The sequence below is a fragment of the Caloenas nicobarica genome, chromosome 12 (assembly GCF_036013445.1).
Source record: "Caloenas nicobarica isolate bCalNic1 chromosome 12, bCalNic1.hap1, whole genome shotgun sequence".
Taxonomy (NCBI): domain Eukaryota; kingdom Metazoa; phylum Chordata; class Aves; order Columbiformes; family Columbidae; genus Caloenas; species Caloenas nicobarica.
In genome coordinates this window covers 4,578,527-4,599,231 of record NC_088256.1, presented here as the reverse complement: position 1 = coordinate 4,599,231, position 20,705 = coordinate 4,578,527, and positions in this window count along the sequence as shown.

Here is a 20,705-nt window from a genome sequence, read left to right as displayed (position 1 = left end):
AAAAACATCATTGCCCGGACCAGATTCACAACTCTTGATAAATCCCCATGAAGACTGACGCACTGCAAACCAGAAGCAGAGCTGCTCTTTCCAGCCCCGTGGTGCTGCAGGACAACAGCTCACAGCGCTGCACAGCGCGGGCTGAAGCAGTAAGATTAAGAAGCCTTCTCCTCCTCACGTACTATCAAAGTCGAACCATCTCAGCTTCAGATGCACAACGAAAACAGCTCAGTTTTACACCAAGAGTTATACTTACCAAATCCTAACATAAAACTGGAAGAAGCTTTAGCAAGACATGGATGTGTTATGTGTACTTTAAAAATCACTGTTCAGGAAAACAAGCCCCATGCAAAATAGAGGCCAATTTTCAGTGAGGTCTTTTGCAAAAAGTCAGTAAATTTGAGCTAGGATCTAAACCTGTTAGTGGTCTAGTTTCACACACACTTAGATTTCAGGCTGTAAATGTCACACAGCTCATGCAGTCATTAGTCATCCCTATGCACAACACATACACAGAGAGGCAAAATTAATGTGGTTGCTGACTTATAGCAAAGAGCTCTTATGAACACCTATCTTCGACATTAATATTGATAAAAGCATCATTAACAATATGGGATAGCAGCGTAAATTGGCTTCAATATATATAGGAACCTCTCAAACTTTTTTTCCTACAGCTGAGGTAGAACCTCTGCTGACCTTTATATAAATTCAATTATTTTATTTAAATAATTATTTAAACCTTGGCAATTTTTCTTGCCCCTATATTTGAAGAGTCCAGATAAACAGAGAATGAATGCTGAAATGCTTTGAGGAAAGCAGTTGACATAAGATTTCCAGCCCCAGGTGGAAGAATGAAAAGGGCTGGAGCACCAGATTAGCATCCAGAGGCCAATTCCCTGCCTGCATACACGAGCGCAGCTCCACTGAGCAGAGAATTTGCCCCCCAGTCCTGTGACTGCTGATCCAAACTGAATCCACTCTCCTACAGTCAAGTGCAGAAATGGCCTGACCGTGCCTTGCTGTTGCTTTTGCAAGCTCACAGCTAAAACTCAGATAAAAGACACCACCAGAAACCTCCACATTCCCGTTTATCTTCACAGCCAAAGCTGCACTGTTAGCTACTATTAATACCTCTGTCTGCCATGTCATATCCTCTTCTCAGTCCCTGCATATCAGCTGCTCCATAAGTGACTCGTCCACTTCTCCATCTGGAATGAACATCTCCTTCTTTGTACTCTTCTGAGGAGGGCTAATAAACTGTGTGAGTCATCACCATTTTTCGCATGGTCTGGTCTTAATGTTTCAATACTCCAGTTTAGACAATATCCACTTGGAGGAGTTCTTTGCTCAGCAGCAGGAAAGAAAATAACTTGTCTCCCTAATGAAAACCTCAAAAACATCCCAACTACTAAAGGGTAATGAGACATGGCCCTGATTGATTGCCTAATAACCTTTATCTAGATACTAATGAATACAATAAATTGTGGGATTTATGGGCAGCCTCTGCTCATAGACCATCTTTTAAAGCACCTACTTGGAGAACACTAAGTTGTGACGTGACTTCTAGCTCGAGTTTCACTAGAAAAAAAAGGTCTGTGTAATGTGTAGACTTAAACTGACAGTCAGCTGAGATGTTAAAGTGAAACAGTCCTGGGGAATAAATTTGCATTAAGTAAAGTTTGCCCATTATTGGAAAAAAAAAATATTTAGAAGTTTGGGCATACTTTGGAGGTCACAAGGGCCAGCCTGAATAGCAATATGATTTTATAGCTATGGTTATTTATTACAATATTTGATAATTAATTAGCATCTTAAAATCAAGTCTGAGGCAGAAAATCTTCCTAGCATGTCAGAATTGATTGTAACACTTGCAAAAAAACTCAAAGCAACTTGGGATACTGAAGTCACGATTTCTTCAATCTAGACTTCCAAAGGTATTTAAATATCTAACTCATGTAAATCAACGTTCTGACTATAAAACTTTATATCTGAGGTGCTTTCAATATCACTTAGACTTTCCAGATTCAGAAAGAAGGACTTTCAGGCTTGCTAACTTTTGTTTGCCATTTAAATCCTTACCCATTATACTCTTGTCCTAAAAGAAGAAAAATGAATAAGAGATCTGGGATAAAAGCAGGGTAACCTATACAGGAACTTCTATTTGGATTGCCAGTTGTCAGATTTGAGGGCAGAAACTGAATCGTTACCATTTGTTGTGTTACTCGGCACCTCCAGGTCTATTTTGCTCCTCCACTTCTTTAGGGCAGCAACTTATGGCCAGTCTTTAGGGGGCTTTTGTAGCTACGGGACTCCTACATACAACCTGATCTATGCGTTTCTCCAGTTCGGGTAGTACAGTCAAATCTCGGTGTCGAATTGCAGCTGATCATCACGTGTGCCAGGAACGTACAACGTGTTGTGGCCCTTTCCCCGCCAGCTCAAGGACACCGGCCATGCTGGAGGAGCACCTGGCAGCTCCCTCAGGCAACGGGCTCTGCTCCAGTCTCATTAACAAAGCCAGTGGGTAGGATGAATCCAGCAGGATAAAATTGGGTCTAAAACGCTTGAGGGTAGACTGATGGTAGCAGAGCATCTCGGAGTGAGACAGAACACAGCCCACAGCTCTTGACGTGACATGCCAAGAGCAAGCATCACCCCACAAGTGCTGTGAATAGATTCTCTGTATTTGGGGAACAGCTCATAGAACAGTTTGGGTTCAAAGGGCCCTTAGAGATCGTGTGGTTCCAACCCCCCTGCAACAGGCAGGGACACCTTCCACTAGAGCAGTTTTAACATCGGTTACTTCCAAAAGAAACCAGATAACGTTTTCAGGATGTTCATTGCAAAAACAATTTTTCCCTACTCTGCAAACCTGAGACAAGTCCAAAGAGCTCCTAGGAAAACTGAAACATCTCATATGAAGGCACGAACAGTAACATCAATAAAGCTTATTTACAGCAGCACTTATGAATCATCAGTGCTGCATGCTCATTTTGATAGCGCAGATATTAATAGCCTTTTACTTCTTTTTATGCTAGCATTGCTTGCCACCCAAAATCAAAGTCAGTACAAACGAACAATGTACAAGAGAAAGTTTCCAACATTGTCACCATTTTAAGATGTCAATGTTGATTTTCCAACTTTCAGAAAGATTCAGTATATGTAGGTAGTATCTTTGTAGCAATATCAATGCCCATGATTATAAATATTCATAGAAATAGTACAAGAAAGAGCTTTACTTTTCTAAAAACAATTGATTCTCCTGCAGAATTCACTAATCTGTACTATACACCATCTAGTTTTTATTCTTTGAGAGAGAACATTTAACTCTTACCAGGTCATGGTCTCTGCACGACTGCCCATTCCCTGTTGTGGGAAGAACAGCGTTTCAGATGCTTTGTGTGGTGTTAACAAACAAAGGCTGCTCAAGACTGCAGAGGAAGCCGCAATCTCTCTGATTTATGAGCAAAGCGGAGTCTTGCAGTCTCACCAGAAAGCTTCTCTCAATGTGCAGCACTTGGTCTTTTAGAAACGCTTCTGCCTGCTCCCTCTTTTCCCTCGTCCTTAAAGAATTTAACTTACAACTGGGTTCAAATGCTGCCACTGCAATATTACGGTATCTGCTGCCTGAATAATAACAGATGCACCTCCAAGACAGGTCTCACAGATGTAGCTGGGACTGGCAATATGTGAGAAACCCCAAAGCTGGCTACTATCAGCAAAGTTACAGAGGAGACCTTGCTTAGGAAGGCAGAGCTCATTCATCACTTCTTTCAGCAAGCTGTACCCAAAGGTCCAATATTTCCAATTCCCTTTTTCTTTTGAAACCTTGAATAGCAAATAATCTTTGCAAGCCCTGTAAACTATGAAAATGCTTCCAAGAAGGAATCTCAGATACTGGTCTGAGTGAATAACAATATTATTTTTTAAAATCCTACATTAACGACTGTTTCCAGAATTGGAAACCTCAGGGGTTTGACAAGTTTATTTTCTGGAGATACACAATGTCCAAACTAAACAAATACAAAAATTATAGATTTATTTTTACCTCTAAAAAAAGTTAAGGTTCAATTAATTTTTAAGACGTAGACACTGTCCACTCAGCACTATATAATTCCAAACTGCAAAATGATCTTGTTTATATTTTTCTCATTACGCAGAGGAGGAAGGAATAAGAAATTTTGCATTTTACGGCATCTAAATCCATGCTTCTCCTCCTAAACACAGAGCATAAAAATAAATTTACCACATACTATGACTTCAGTCATATTACATCTCTATGAAACAACAGAGCTTTAAAACAGTGACACTAACTTCCAGAATATGCACTAAATCACCAAGTAATCCTACCAGCATAAATACCATCTCCATCTTCACTCACTCTGTTTGATAATCTTGTCCACTATACTCAAATTATATTCCACAATCTCACTTTCCAAGCTGAGGACTTTGCCTGTGGTTACTTTCTACAAATTCACTGACCTGGAAATCAAAATGACAATAGAAGACATTAAACAGCATCATATTAACTAATTAGACGTCCAATCAACTTTTAGCAAAGGGCATGGTAAATTTATATGTTGTTACTAAATATCAAACAAAATTACTAAAATTCTCTGCATTTCTACTAATTAATGCCCTCTGTGAATGACAGGAATTAAAGGAAGATATCCTAGTTTATACATTAAACTGAAGTTCAGTCTTCCTGCCTCATCATATCTAAAATGGTTGATTTAACCTTAACAGCAACCATTAGGTATTAGGAAAGCATTACTGCAACAAGGGAGATACACAGGGGTGCCACCAGCTCAGTGACAGTATGTGCCCTGTATAAATAATGGGCTCAGAGCTTCATTCATCAAAGGGAGAACAGGAAGATGCCTGGAAAAGGAGAGAGGGAAAATGAATTCGATGAATCATGTAAGTGGCAGCCTACATCTTGTGGGAACAGTTCTACATACTGTAATTACGAATGTGTTACATGCGGAGTTTCACCACAAAATGCTGAAGGGAAGAGCTTCGAAACAGCATGTTGGTGGGCACTCTGCCTGGGTGGCTCCAATTCGGGGCCCATGAACCCTTCCCAACCAGGCTGGGATGAGCCCCAGTGGGACTGAGAGTGTGACAGTCTCTTGTGCAAGGGAGAAGGAAGGAAATACAGGATTGCAGATGCGCTTGATAAGGGTCATCATCTTGCCACAAAGCTCCTGTTGATCACAGGTCAAAACTGCAGCAGTCAATCCTTTGTGTAATTTAGGGGAACTCTTTTGCAGCTTCTTTCCTACTCAAGTTACTTGAAGAAAAACATTAATTCTGTCCTGCAGTCACAGCATCTTCTAGCTCTCAAACTAAATCCAAACAACCACCGTGCTAGCTATGACAAAGAAGAGTTTCTAACTGCATGAAGAAATGAACTCAATTTCGGTTAAATCAACACAGCACATGTGCACAGCAGGGGAGAGCACAGTCTCTGCATTCACAGCCAGGCCCCACCTGGAGCAAGGATCTAAAATTCACTCAGAGATTCCCACCAGTTTAGAAGTATCCTGTGGCTACTCATATTGGTCAAGTTATTTGGAAGGCACTGAAAGAGAGACAGATGCAATATTATGATATCAGTGATCGTGTCATACAAACAGCAAACTACACAGAGTGAGTCCCCACTACAGCTTTCATAGCTGATAATTTATAAGCAGCTCACGGACTGAGTTGTAATTAGATATGGCATTCACAGAATAATTTCAAATAAATGAATGTGTTCTTGAGTACTGAAAGCCCTTTCACAGATCGTTCACACGCAAAATGGGCTTCAGAAGCACTGCAAGAACTTTTAGGAAACAGGCTTTCACTGTGAAGTGGGGTTTACAGTTCAAATTTTAATTCAGCAAAGCATCAATGAGGAGGAGGAAATTTGCTCAGCCAGATTTAGATTATACACTAGGTTGGATTATCAGAGGGTCTAAATGAAGCTCATGCTATTAAAATCAACAGAGGAACACCATGTTAGATACATTTAGCATCTAGCTCACTGGTGCGGCAATCCTCTTAAGGCAAAGTCACAACTCTAGAGGGAAAAAGGTTTACAAGCACCTCCCTCCACAAAACCCTGCTTAAGCAGCAGCAACTACTTCAGGAAACTATGTTCCATCATGCCCCAACACTTTCAGACTCTATACCTGAAAATGAGGTTGGGACAAAACTGATTACCAATGAAGTCTAAATAGTATTATAGGAACAGCCTTTGGCCTTACAGCCATCTTAGATTCTTTACTGGAGTAGCAAATTAAATCCATGAGATATATCGCAACACTTTGTCGCTATCAAGCCATTTCATTCTGCCACTTGGCTGGGAGGCTACGCCCCATGTTGTTAGATAAGGACTTGGGTCAAAGAAATTCAATAATACGTAGTTTCTGGAATTGATTAGGGTGAAGTGTTACACACAGAGTGCAAAACAAGAAAAACTGGAAAAGCTGCAACCGATGCCAAAACAGAAGACGGAAGGTCCTTCACTCTTATACTTCCTTCTCTCCTCTGGCTGCCCATGGGAAAGTAAGAACAATTTGAGGCATTAAAAAAACCTTAGAAGCACTTTCAAAGCTCTTCCAGGCATTTGCACAGGCCACTTCTCCTTCAAATTGTGAAGCAAAGGTAGGCAGGATTAGAAAGCATCTCCTAGGTAATTAATTTCCTGACTGTGAAGGAATAAAAAAGTGCATGCAAATTCACAGATCATAAGACATCGGCAAGTATTTTTTTAAAGAATCACAAGACAGAAAACAGGATGACCTACATTTTTGATCTAACTTCTTCATATCCACCTCAGAAAACTCCCATGCAGAATATTTTAAGGCTCTGCCCAGTTTTTAATTGCTGATAGTTCATGCTAACCTGGCACTGTACACTTGAAAGTTTGACAGATCATAGAGATTTTCCACAGGTAAAGCAGTGGCTGCTGGAACCACAAGTGCAGCAGCTTTAATTTTAAACCATACATTTTTCTCTTTAACTTAAACATCCCCTTTCAGTGCAAAATAAAAGAACTATACAATATAGCTGACCTAGTTTTTATTAAACTTCAGTGGGATGCCTAACCAGTCTGTGATGAGCTGGCATTGATTTGAACTAAAAACCATGTAGATTTATAATATCTGGATTTAAACATGATTATTTATTGTCACTGTCACAAAGATGCCAATAGACTGCCAGGGGGAGAATACATTATCTTGTACACAACATGACAGAAAAGAAAAATACTTTTAAAAAACATAGAAGATAGTATTTAGGATGTATTAAGGATAATGGGTGAATTTATTGTTAAATAAAATGGGCAAGCCTAACAAAATACAATTAAAACTTAATTATTTTGTCATCACATGTTCAACTTTGTAACGTCAAACTGATTTAGCCAGTACTTCAAACGGAATCAGTTTGCCCTTCTTCACTTCTATTACACTTTATACATAAGAATACATTGCCCCTGGTTTCATAGGAATCGCAAGCTGATCCACCGCTATCCCAGATGTCTACAAAGGGCTGACACAGAATTTCTGGTTCAAAATGGAGTATATTGCTAGATCTGGCCTAAGTTTATGTTACAAGGAGATCCATGAGAACTACAGTACAAATCTGTAGACAACAAAATTAAATAGCAAAAGAAATTCCATTTATCACCACTTCTGAAAATAATTACAAAATAAAAGTCTCAGGAGATACTGAGCATTTTTCCTTGCTTTCCTCAATTTTTCTTTTAAGCTGTTAACCCATTCCAGACTAGAAGATATTCAAGACCTCCAAAAAACCACTAAGTACACAAGATAACAATGCTATTCCAACTGAGCTGGAATTTCTCCCTAGAAGAGGTAAAGCAGGGGCAGCAGCACACTGGGCTGACCTGAGGATGCAGATGGGGTGGCTGTTGTCCTCCTCCTGCCACATGACACAGAGCAGGCACCAAGCTAGGAATGCTAACAAGGTGAGGGAAGAGGGTTGCATCCATTCTTCCTTCAGAAACCTGCTCCTGAGGCTCGACAGAAACGTTTCCAAGGCCCAATGAACACTTAAATGTCAGAGAGCAGTTTGGCTAAATCCACAAATAACCACTGACCTGCGGGCTGGAGAGCCAAGCCTTTTTAGAATGAGGTACCTTTGGGTCCAGGCAATAAGTGCACATAGAGTGCTGCCAGTTGGTAACCTTTCAATTATCACAGAAACAACCAAGAGGAAACAAGCAATCATCTTTTCCACTGAAAGTTCTCCTGCAAGCTGTAATTTTGATAGGAAAAATATATACATTTTTGGAAGCCAGGAAGAAGGCAGAAGAAAACCTATTACATGGATGCCATGATAACTACTCTCCAGTCATTTGGTAAATACATTCCCTGAGAACACTTGTAATCATCTTCTTCCTTTTCATTTTACTGATCTTACAGCATGTAGTAAAAGAAACACCTGTGAAAACAAACGCAAGAGTGATTGCACATTCAGTTAGAGTAAGTTACATTTTGCTATCCTGCAAAATCGACAATGGTGAAAACAGAAAGCAGCAGGTCAGTGAGTGACAGCCACTGCCGTTTGATCGGCAGAGAAGTGATCTCTGTCAAATGGCAGAGACATGCTAAAACCTCGCAGCCAAGAGGTGACCACGTCCTACAAATTTACCACATAATTCAGCAAGTTTGATGATCTTGTTGACTTCAAGTTCTTGAAAAGATGCCCTGAATCCACCTTCACACATTTCTCTATGCAAATTTAGAGATCTGTGTACTCTCCATCCTCTTCAAACCAACTCTGAGGGACAATTTGTTGGTGCTGGTGAAGGCATGACTTTGTACCATCCCTTAACCTGTGCATACAGATGGACACATGGGTTCAGTGACCAACTGGTCCTCAGTCCACACTCTTAAGCGAGCCCTTGATTTGTCAAGAATGAAGATCTGGGGAAAGAAAACTTGGTATCTTTACCTTCATACAGCATCCCTCATCTCAGGAACTGAAAGCACTGGATCATACATGCCAAATCCTATCCTAGAGATGCAGAAACTAATCAAAGGCAAGTAATCTTGCAAAGGTCATGTCCAATTCTATCAAGTCTCCCTGTATTAAATGACGGTATTTCTGCAAACCCCAAATTTAAATCCTACCCTCTTCTTGAAGTAAATCATGATTACATGAAAAACTTCCTGTGTTTTAACAGGCAAAGACAAAAGTTGAGCAGCATCTCAATGTTCTTGTAAGAAAGTCTGCGCATATACTTTATGTCTGTTCCTTGATCCTGCTTTAATTTTTTACACCTATAAAGCAAGTCTTTTCTAAGTCTCTTTTTGCTTTGCATCAGCTGAATTAAATTTTAAGTGCTAACTGAGAAGTCTCAGAGTCTCTTAGCTCATTAGTGATACATCCACCAAAAGAGTTAAGTAGGCAACTGACATTTTATCATTTTGTACCTTTAAGCTTATTTTAATGAGAACAGATCCATTTTTTTAGTAAATTCATAAATAACTTTCCTCCTAATGAATTGCCTCTCCGTGAAATTTTAAGATGGATCTGAATTTGCCAGAAGAAGGATGATTTCCTTTGTAATTAACTAACGTATCAAAAGGGATCATTTATAATATCTGTGGTCAACATCAGTCAGAACTGTTACAGCACAGCAGGTCACGAATAATGAGCACAAGATGGAATCAAAACTGACAGACAGAGAAGTCATGTATCTTTAATTTGCATCCTGAGTTTCACATTTGAAACGGGCAGTTTGTATCAAAGTGATATGATTTGTGGACAAGTTACAAGTTTGAAGTCAATGTCAAATCTGAAACATGTGGTTAGTCAGTCATCTCTTCAGAAAGTGGCTGGAGAACTGAGCACTGCTTGTCATCGTCTCCTTAGGTATCCATGTGGACAGAAAGGCACCAGGACATATTCCACTTCCATCAGTAGATTTTCTAAAATGTTATGTTTCTCATGAGTGCCCCCAAAAATGGAAGTATTGATTACATAATATACTGAAGAGACGGGTGGTCTATAAATACCTAAGATCAATAGCATTCTTATCCTGCTTACCCTGGACAACAACAGTCTGCATCTCCACTCTAAATATTGACTCTTCTCTCATCTTGGCTCCTCTGCCTAACCCAATTTGTTCCGCCCCAGAAACTTTCTTACTCAGTCCTCCGTCCAACCACTCTCAAAATAAGGCTGCTCGAGCATCTGTCACTTATTCTTATGAAAGTTCTAGCAACTCTTTTCAGTGTCTCCCAGTCCTTCTATGAACAGTTATGAACAGATTGTGTTATCTCTTGGAAAAGGAATATTAGAGTATTCACTCAGTTCTCTTACTCTAGTTCAAGGAGGTTTTGTTAAAACCTGTGGTCAGTGCTGTAGAGGAACTCAGCCTGAAAGACCACACCTGTCATTATGTTTCAATATCAAATGGGCTTAATCATGTCATAGTGTGGATGGGACAACTATGCAATCATGGAGCTACACCTATGTCATTTGGCTGGACAATGCTCAGAGGAGAAAAAAGGGCTATAGATCTCATGCTCTCCTCCCCATATATCACTGATTTTTTAAAAGTGATGGCTATGAGGCTATGCATCTATTCATTATCAAGCAGCATGGAATAATAGCAGATCTATAGAGCAAAAAGGCACTAAGGTCCTGATATCCACCATATGCTTATTCCAGGGTGTTTCTTTCAGTTCAGACTAGTTGTAGTCTAGTCCCATGGACTGAGAGCCCATTTACACTTGGAGTCCTTCAGCTGTGCCCCCAGAGTATATCTTATAGTTTCATTTCATCCAGAAGGAATCCACGTGCTTTGAGACTGCTCTCTGATGCTAACCAAAGTACATACAGAGAAATCACCAGAAGACTAGCTTCAAAACGTGCTTCTGATCCAAACTAAAACCACTAATGTAGGCACGCCATATATTTGCCTCTTCCCTGGAGATGTCATCAAAAGAGGAAGATGGGCCCAATCTCACCTTCATACACATCACATCACTGAACCCAGTGAATGCCAGAAGGTCCAAGAGCTGGCTCCAGTGCTAACATGCACGCTTGAACAGAGAGAGCCACGCCATGGGCAGGACGACGCCTTTGTCCAGCCAGCAGAGGCTGAGAGGCAGGCACAGGGCTGCGTTATCCAGACTCTGACCGGCGGTGTGCATCTGCCCAGCTGGGCACCGAGTCATGCCATGTCCACTCCTGGATGCCCAGAGAGCTGCAGACACAGAATTAGGGGAAGTATAACGGTTGTAAGATGTGAGGTCACACAATAGTAGGAAAAAAGGGTGACAAATACGGCCTCATGTTGAAATCAGACCAAATAACTTTTATAGGCTCAATTACGTGAGTTAGGAACACCTGAGCAAACTCTATTGAACTGATATTGTTCCTAACGCCACGGAAAATGATTCTAAATTAATACAAATGTTGTAAAAACGTCTCCACATCAATTCTCTTCAAATACTTCTTACCCCTTACTCAACCTGCCCACTCATTCCTGTCTTTTTCAGAGTCTTGACACAACACAACCTCATTATCACAGTCAATATTACTGTAAATAACGAAATGTAACACACCATCCAGATCCAAGTAATGTCTTTCTGGCATAAAAGTTGTTTCTAGGACCACATGGTGCTTGGCCTAGCCTACGTGCAGCTATAGAGGCTGGACAGAGATGTTTGGAGGTTTACACACCATATGGACTGAGCAAAAATCAAGCAGGAAGCACACAAAGGGGCTAGGAACACTGCCAGTATTTAGAGAAGGCATTCCCTCGAGTTTGGGGCATGCAGCAAATGAAGGAGAAAGGCTTTTTGGATCAAGGCCTTTTGTATTATATAGCAAGGACTCGTTTTGGCTCTGCTTGCCTTAGAGGTAAAATTTTGGTTATCAGCTGCCACTTTGTGTTTAAAAAGGCAATTGCTCAAACATGATTTCTACACAGGGCTAGCAAAGTTCACCCAACATGAGGGTTAAAAAAGGCCTGTGATGCAAGAATTCCACTTTGTCAATGTCAAGAGACTACCCTTAATATTAAAGCAAGCATTTACTCCTAATGACAGCAGCTTGTGTACATGGCAACATGCCATATTTATGAAGCTCTTTTACAAACATCCTCAATGGTTCCAAGCTGGGAGCAACCTAATAGAAATGTATTCTACAATCTACATTCTAAATCATGCTTCTGAAGGTCATGTTTTTCCACCTCATTGTGTTTGAGTCAGCTCCTGGTAGATGGCCATATTTCCTGAGACACGGGGCCATGGAGAGTGAAATAAGGGGAACATTTTTGCCTATACTCAGAATATTTTTGCTTTCAGGGGTTTAAATACTTTAATAGCTGCTTAGAGCCCTGCATAGGGCAAGTAATAATGAGGCTTGCAAGGAGCACTCAAAAAAAGAAAAATACAACCAGATATATCTACTGCATTATGCTTCAGCAATAGACTTTTTTTACATACTCTTTTTGGTAGTACGAAGACTAGTTCAGCACCAAGGAGCAACATTTGTGAGGGGAAGGATGTATATCTGCTCTTTTTTTATTTCATCTTTATGGGCCTGCTGAAAGACAAAGAAGAAACGATTTTAAGTTGCTGTACTTTATATTCATTTCAGGACACAGCACTTAAAATATTCTGTACGTCAAAATCAAATATATGTCAATTTGGGCTTAAGATACCAGATTTTCATTTGCAATGTCTGTATTTCTCACTGTAGATCTTTATAATCTATTTACCATTGTCTCCAAAAGTTCGTGATACATTGTCTGGAAGACCAAAACCACACATTGATTTCATTTTTTAAATTTTTTTTCATTTTTACAACAACATGTTACATTAAGGCAGATTCAAAACCTCTAGTAGTCAAGAAATACTCTATTTATAGCTTAGAACAAATAAAACTACTTGCAAATCATGATGAAATAACTGAGTTTCAGTTTAAAACCAGAAGTTTTCTATTTTTAAAGTAAAAGTATTATTTCTAATGGTTCCAAAATAAAGTATTTCTTTTATTATGTTTCAAAATTAAGTCTACATTTAATTCTAGTGAGGTTTTTTCTATTAACAACTTTTTCTGTATTTCAATCACTTTGCAAGCCAAAATATCAGTTGCTCATCCGGCTCTGGGTCGATCTAGTCCTACACAAACCCAAAAGAAAGATGTCATATTTTCCATAAGACATAATGTCTCCTCACAGAACCATAACTATGGATGTGTGACTGTCCATGTGATCACTAAATCTAATACAATCCGATTTAATTAATTTAGACAGCAATTAATGCCACTCACTTCCCTCTCCACTGTACAATTCATCAAACTGTCCATTAGAAAACGTGCTCTCAGAATCACAGAAATGTTGGTTGGATGGGACCTCTGGGGGTGCACTCATCCATGTCAGGACTGATACACTCACTCCCTTTAAATAATATCTGAATTAAATAATATATGAACAAAAGTGCCTGTTGAATATCATAGCACACAACATGTAAACTGACCAAAACTGGGCCCTAAGTAATTGTACTAAAAGTTCATAGGCTAAGTTTAGTCAAACACCACTTTTGTCTACAATACACCTAACACTATATTTGCCAAATACATTTCTCTACAGATTCATCTACATATCCAGCAATACTTCTAATCTTTGCAGTGCAATAGATGATTATCACTGCATTAATTAATGTACCATTGCCCCTTAACCCAGCTGGGAGAGGGGAACCTGAAAAATCTACTCACACAAACAAAAGGAAGGACTAAGTGATCTGACAGGCTCACTCCACCTCTAGGTCCCATGATTAAAACCTACCCTATGAGCAAACTAGTCTTTGCAATGAGGTGAACCACAGAGCCCAGCTGTTTCTGGTCTAAATTAGAGCCAACAGCGAGCACATCAAGGGTAGGTTGCTACAGAAAGCTACTAGAGAAACACTACAGTGAATGCAGACCTCAGGACTGTCTCGCTAAAGAACAGATATTCTGAAGGTACTTTTACATTTCTGTCCATTTTCCAGTTGTGATTGAGGTATCACCACAATGCATGTAGATATCCTAATCAGCTTTAACACAGCTACCTCAGATAGCAACGTCAGCAGGGATGTCACTGGGCAATCAATAGATTTCGGCACCAGGGTTCCTGGCAGGTTTTGTGTGGTTCATACCAAAGCACGGTCTTCCCTGCTCTGGGGAACCCACAGCAATGTCAGTGAAAGCCACCTCAAATATGCCACCTACACGTGCCTCCCCCCCTGCAGTGTTAGCAAACACAGTTTGGCTTCATGATGCAGTTCCTACCGATTTGTTAAAGCTTCTCTGCTCAGATGGAGCCCAGCAGAACGCTGTGCAGGACTCACCCACAGCACGCCATTCCGGCTGGCCACAGGCGGCTGGCAAGACGCAGGAACCTACTCGGCCATGTTATATGTGAGACCGGACTAGGTGAACGGTAGGGTCTCAGCTGACCTTCAAATCCACAAATCTACTACTTTAAATATGTGATCAGTTAATAACGAACTCGTAATTCCGATGCTTTTTGTGCAGATCCAAAGGTTGTTATCCCCTTGCCATGTATGATTCATTCTGCCTCTTAATTCAGTAATTTATTTTAAAACCCAACAAAAAGCCCCGCAATCATGAGCACCACAGGTAGACTACATTTTCAGTAAAAGACTACAACCTGTTGTTGCTCTTAAATTTTTTACTTTTTCATTTCAAGAACTATCATAAGCATTCTAGAGAAAAATGCCTCCTAAAATCCATAAACAAATAATGAGATTTTGCACTTATCTCCAAAGTAATTTTACAATTGTATTGTTAAGCTCTTTAATTGTAATTGATTATGTCAAATTTTCCCTGAGAATTTAATTCCAGGATTCAGCTCAGTTACTCTAGTCTGACCGACTTTGAATACACGAGATGCAACACTTGTTGTTGAAATTGAACAAAATTGGTTTCCCCTTTTGAATGTTTTGAAAGATTAAGTGTGAAATTACTGACTGAATATCAACCAGAGTAATACCAAGGTCACGCAAGTTAAACAAGTTACATCTGAGCACTCAGGATGTAATCAGGGAGCAGATGCATTAAAGGCTTTTACCCTGTTTTCTTTAATCCACAAAGCACTTGAGTTTTCTGAAGAAATGGTGAACAGCACATGGGAAGCAACACTGGCTCCATGAAGGAGGAAACTCACTAACCACAAACTGCCAAATAATCATGCCACAGATTAAAAACTAGTTAAAGAAAGTTGACATCTATTATGCCCAAACTGCCAATTTTAATTTCTAAAAAAGAAATTATCACTCAGGAACAGCTTGAGCAACACCAAAACCAGAGCCAAACCCTGCACCAGGCAAGCTCTAGCATTCATAGGCGGGTAAGGAAGATACAGGGGGGCACAGGGAAAACAGGGCATTTAAGGGATTAACATACAGGGAAAAAATAACCCTCACTGCAACACAGACATATCCAAATAGCCTGTAAGTTATCTAGTTGTGCCAGAGAAGCAATCTGATCATGGCAGCACAGAGCCGAGTACAAGCTGCTGTTTCACTCTGCCTTGTCAGATCAAAAAGCCAAAAGGACTCAGGACAGGAGGCAGATGGAGAGTGTATAACATAACAAGTTCTTCCGCTGTTACGAACCCTTTCTTGGATTTGGTCCTCCTGCATGTCCTAGTACACCTGGCACCGTATTGATCTCTGTTTCCTTACACGCGGAGTAAATCAAGTTGCAGTCTGCCTGTGAATCCCTAACCGATGCTGTGTACATCCTAAATCCTGCCCCCGCTAGTGTGAGTTACCCAGATGCCTTTCGAGCTTCACCAACAGAACACAGACATACAAAGTAAAGAATCCTCCAAGGTGCCACCTCTTTCATTCACCTTCTCTGAACATTAATTCCTCATCACCTGCCTCCTTTACAGGTTTTCTGCAGGCTGCTGTCATGCTTCGCTTTGGGGAACTTTTAGAGAATCTTGAGCAGTGGGACCAGGGAGGCTTCCCACTTGCCATGACAACTAGTTTACAATCTACATCATTAGTCAGAGGAGTGCGTGCCATCTCTGGAGAGAAATCTAACCCAGCGGTACCTTGCCTTTTCTTTTTTCCACGAAAAGAAGTGGTGTCTGGTGATACAGCGGGTGAAGCCCTGAGGACAGGCAGGGCCACCGCGCTCACACAGCTCTCGGCAGGACGGCGGCTGCTCCGTGTCCCCCGAGCTTTCCCTCGGCCTTCAGGAAGGCTCAGCTGAGCCCCTCTGTCACTCTCCAAGCTCGCAAATTCAAAATGCTAAACGTTCAGAAAATACAGCACAACACCATGCAGAGATGTGCTTTGATCTCAAATAGCTTCTGCATTACCCGGATCAATAAAATAATACTTAATGGCATAACCAATTCATGCATATTTCTACTCTCAAGTTTTATCTTTTATATATTTTACACAGATCAAGAATTTCCTACTAGGTTTGTTCTCACTTCTGACATTTTCTTCTTTCTCCCATCAAAACTATAATGTAAAGCTCTTTGGCTACTAACCCTGATGACGAAGAACACAAAGCTTGAAAAGTCCTTGCTCTGAAATCAAAACCATTTGGGAAGGAATGGTAATCCTTCTTAAAGGCAATACAAAGACAGTGCAGCTCTCTCAAATTCTTTGAGTTCCTGCAGTTATTTCAGCAAAGTCTTTTTACATTTCATTTCCACTACAGACAGCAGGGCTCTGACAGGATACGTTTTATCATTGGCAAACATCATTACATTTTTGTAAAGAAACCCTTCGATTCAGTCTCACGTCCTTAAAATTCTTCAGCTGAAGCCATCTTATTCTCAAAAATACAGTGTAGGATATACTTTCAAATATCAAGGACCACCAATACCTGCAGATGATACAACAATAAGTGCCTGATTTTGCCTGTCACCCAACTGATTTATAAAGGGTCACAATTCCCAGCTGCTGGACACCGTCACTGGCAATTACACAGCTTTTGCCACCAGAGTTCCCAAGCTACACGCTTTCTTCGTGTATCTGTCCTCACAGCATCTGTGGCAGTCAGCAATTAACTCCAGGGTCCTTGGGCCCTCATTCATATCATTGATTAACTGAGCACCAGCAGAAGAATTCAGCACAACATCTGGCACATACTAAGTTCAGCTGTGCTTTCAGTGCCAGGCAAGCCTGTTAAAGTAACACAACAGTAAGACACAATAAATAGAGTTAGAGGCAAAAAGATTCTAGTGTGTTTAACTTGTAGACCAAATGGAGTTTCCATAGATGAAGAGTGCAAAATAATTTACAGGAAGGCAGCATTTGCTTGGGATATTTGCCTGACAAACATGCTATTTCCTCTCGACCCTGTTACAATCCCAGCAGAAACAGGATTGTGAGCAACTCTTCGTAACAAACATTGTCTGTTACAAATATTAATAGTTAACATGCAAATAGTGGACCAGGCTTTTAGTTTTTTTATTAGTATAATTGAAAAATAGTAGTACAAAAAAATACGTATCCTCCAGGTAGGTCAATTACTTAAAATACCAATAAAGGGTAACATTGAAAAGTGTTTATTGTATAATACAGCATCTGTAGCCTATTGTGAAATTCAAAAAAAGGCTTTAAAAATTAGCATTAAAATTTAGTAATTCAAATTTACTTGCATACGCACACATGCTTGGTTCTGCATATTAAATTATCTTTTTATTAAAACCAAATAAAATATTTTTTAAAAATCCCATATTTCTTCATTTTTATGAACTCCCAGTAACTTACTTTATTGGCATGCTTCTCTGTTAGCATTTATGAATCACTAGTAATTTCATTCTTGATCTCTTTAATTCAGCATGAGAAAAGTTCAATTTCTGTAAAGACACTTTGACTCCAATGTATGTGAAGTAGTTTCTGTTTACTGATTGGTGGGTTTTACTTCACATCATTTATACTCTAATTAGATTTTCTTCCCCTTTTGAATAGGGTTTATGAATTCACCACAAGGGCCAGAGGCAGTTGTGAAAACCCCTTGAGGATAGACACAGGTTAATTACCATTATGGATGGGTGAGCGAGTATCAGCTAATTTTCTACCTGTATCACACTTGTTAAGAATTCAGATCTTGCAAATTTGCCCTGTTCCCATGAGGTATTAGGGAAAACACAAGCAGAAAGCTGGAAAGCTGAACATGAAAGAAAGCATTCATGAAAGACTAATAAACTACACACCGTGATCTGTCCTGCTTTTGTCTTCAGTAGCTTTTTGCAAGGGTAAGTTGCAGACTTTACCCATAGCTTGAAAAACTATCCATGGGCAACCCACGGAGCAAGCCAACTGCTTGTATTGACACCCTGGCGATTTACTTTTTTCCCCTCCCTCAACTTCAGTAAATTCAGGACCACTTTTAACTCTCTTGTCCTCCTTTCAGGGCACGCCAGACTTTTTAAGAAGTGCCATTTCCTCACTACTATGTCATTTTCTGATATTTAACAAACAGATCAATATGTGCTACATATTATCTAGACTGTCACTTTTTTATTTTTAAGAAAAGGATCCCCACTGAAAAGTTTATACTGACACACCACATACTGGACTTTCCTCCCTGAACACTACCTTTTAACTCTGGCAAAACTTAAATTCCAGAAGGAACAAAGGATCTTTCCCTGGTTTCCCTACAGCAAAGGAACTAGAGACAGCAAAACTCCTTCCACTACAACTGACCGCCCCATTTGTTCTACGCCACTGCGGCGTATTATATGAGTGAACTTCCATTAAGGCAGCTGAATATGAGTGTAACAGCTGAAAGCAATGATATTAATTCCTGCTTTCTATCAGGTAGCAGCCGGAGGGAAATTAAACTTGTAGCTGAGAAGAGGAATGTAAATCTGATTTCCAAAACTTTACACTTGATGGACTGCCTTGGGGGCAAAAATTAGGTGGGTAAATCTACAGTGTTTCCACTGCAAACTCTCATTGACTTTAGCAGTCCTGCACACAAAACATATGCAGAGAAATCAGTCATGAACACAGATGTCATGAATTAAACTCCCTCAGAGATTTTTGTTACACAAACCAGTGAATGATTTTCCCAGTATTCTCCAATAAAGCTGTAATTAGGAGTATATATTCCAAAAGATTTTCAATGAAATGCCAGATAATCCTACAGTGCGAACGTTAGTTGTTCCAAAACATGGCAAGTAGAAATTTTTTTTCAGTAAGATCTTTTGCTAACTCTAAAAACTTTTTACCATCCAATATATTCCAGATTGGTTGTGTTGGTATGGGTGACTAAAGAGAACTAGAAGATAAGAAATCAACAAGATTAGTGAAAGCTTCACCCTGGTTTATGGTCATTTAGTGAAAGGAACTGCTGCAGTTCTTCTCTTTTACTGGTTCTCATATTTATAGATGAGTATAGCAGTTTTTCACATAGAGGGAACGTGCTTTTATGAAAGAATGAATAAAAGGGCCTTTTCCTTCATCACTGGAAAAAAGGATTCGGAGAATTTCGAATACTAGAAGAAAGCATTTTTCCCTGCCATTTTCTGAACCAGCCAGCTCTTAGAAGGAAAGCTGTTGCATCCAGTAGTGAAAAAGACAAACCACGATCAACTGGTTCACTTAATCTGCCAGAACTGGGTTGACAACTATAATATGTTAGTAACTAAACCTCCATTTCTGAGCACCATAAGAATGTGATAAAGCCAGAAGGACAGAAAGAAGCCCATGGGTAACTGTATAAATTCCATTCCATATGGATACAAAAACAAACTCTTCAAAGTGCTACCTGTTACCTTTCTAATAAAGACTGTAGTTCCTTTAGTTTGAAAGATGCTTAAGTGTTTTTTATTTCCAAGTGAAATTCCTCTAGCTAAGTATTTAGTGCAGATTTAGCAACATGAAGATGTGACAAATTTAACATTTTAAGCAATTTAGAAAAAATTATATACAATTTAGAATAAATGTGAACATTTCCCTTCAACATTTTCTAATCCAAATTCAATATTTTTAATTCCAAACAAATTTTATCTGAAATATTCAAACTTAAAATGCAATGTTTCTCATACAATGTACTCCTTTTATCATATCTATATTGATATTTGATAAAAAAGAAACTTTTGAACTTGACAATATCCACATTTTACTTTTAAATTAATAAAAAATATTGAATGTTTTTTGTTTTAGTTCAACTTAAAAATATTTTTTCCCTATTTTGATTAATTACTGCTGGCTAAAAGAGCTGGAATCTGCATCAGCCAAGTAACTTAAAACAGATATCCAACGACACTATCTGTTGTCATTAGCTAAGAACGTGAGTATACGCTAAAATGCTTGGATGAATAAAGTTTGTTCTTAACTGCTTTACTAACTCTAAGTTTGAAAAGTAAAATCATAACTAAGATAACTTTTTCCTCTAGTCCATTCCACATTGGACAGTTAAACTACAGGCATTGCTTCCTTGATAGTTGGCATTGTGAACAAGAACACACACGGATTAATTTAGTAGCACCTACCATAGGAAATAGTGGTGACTATTTTTATACTTCAACAAAAATATTCCACACTGAAATAAAAGATCAAAGGTATTTTAATCTCTTTTTGAAAATAGACAGGAATTAAAGAACCACGTCATTCTGAATGGCACAGATCAGCATTGTATTGGCCTTCAGTGCATTTATTGTTAATGGCATTAGACACCGACACTAATGTAAC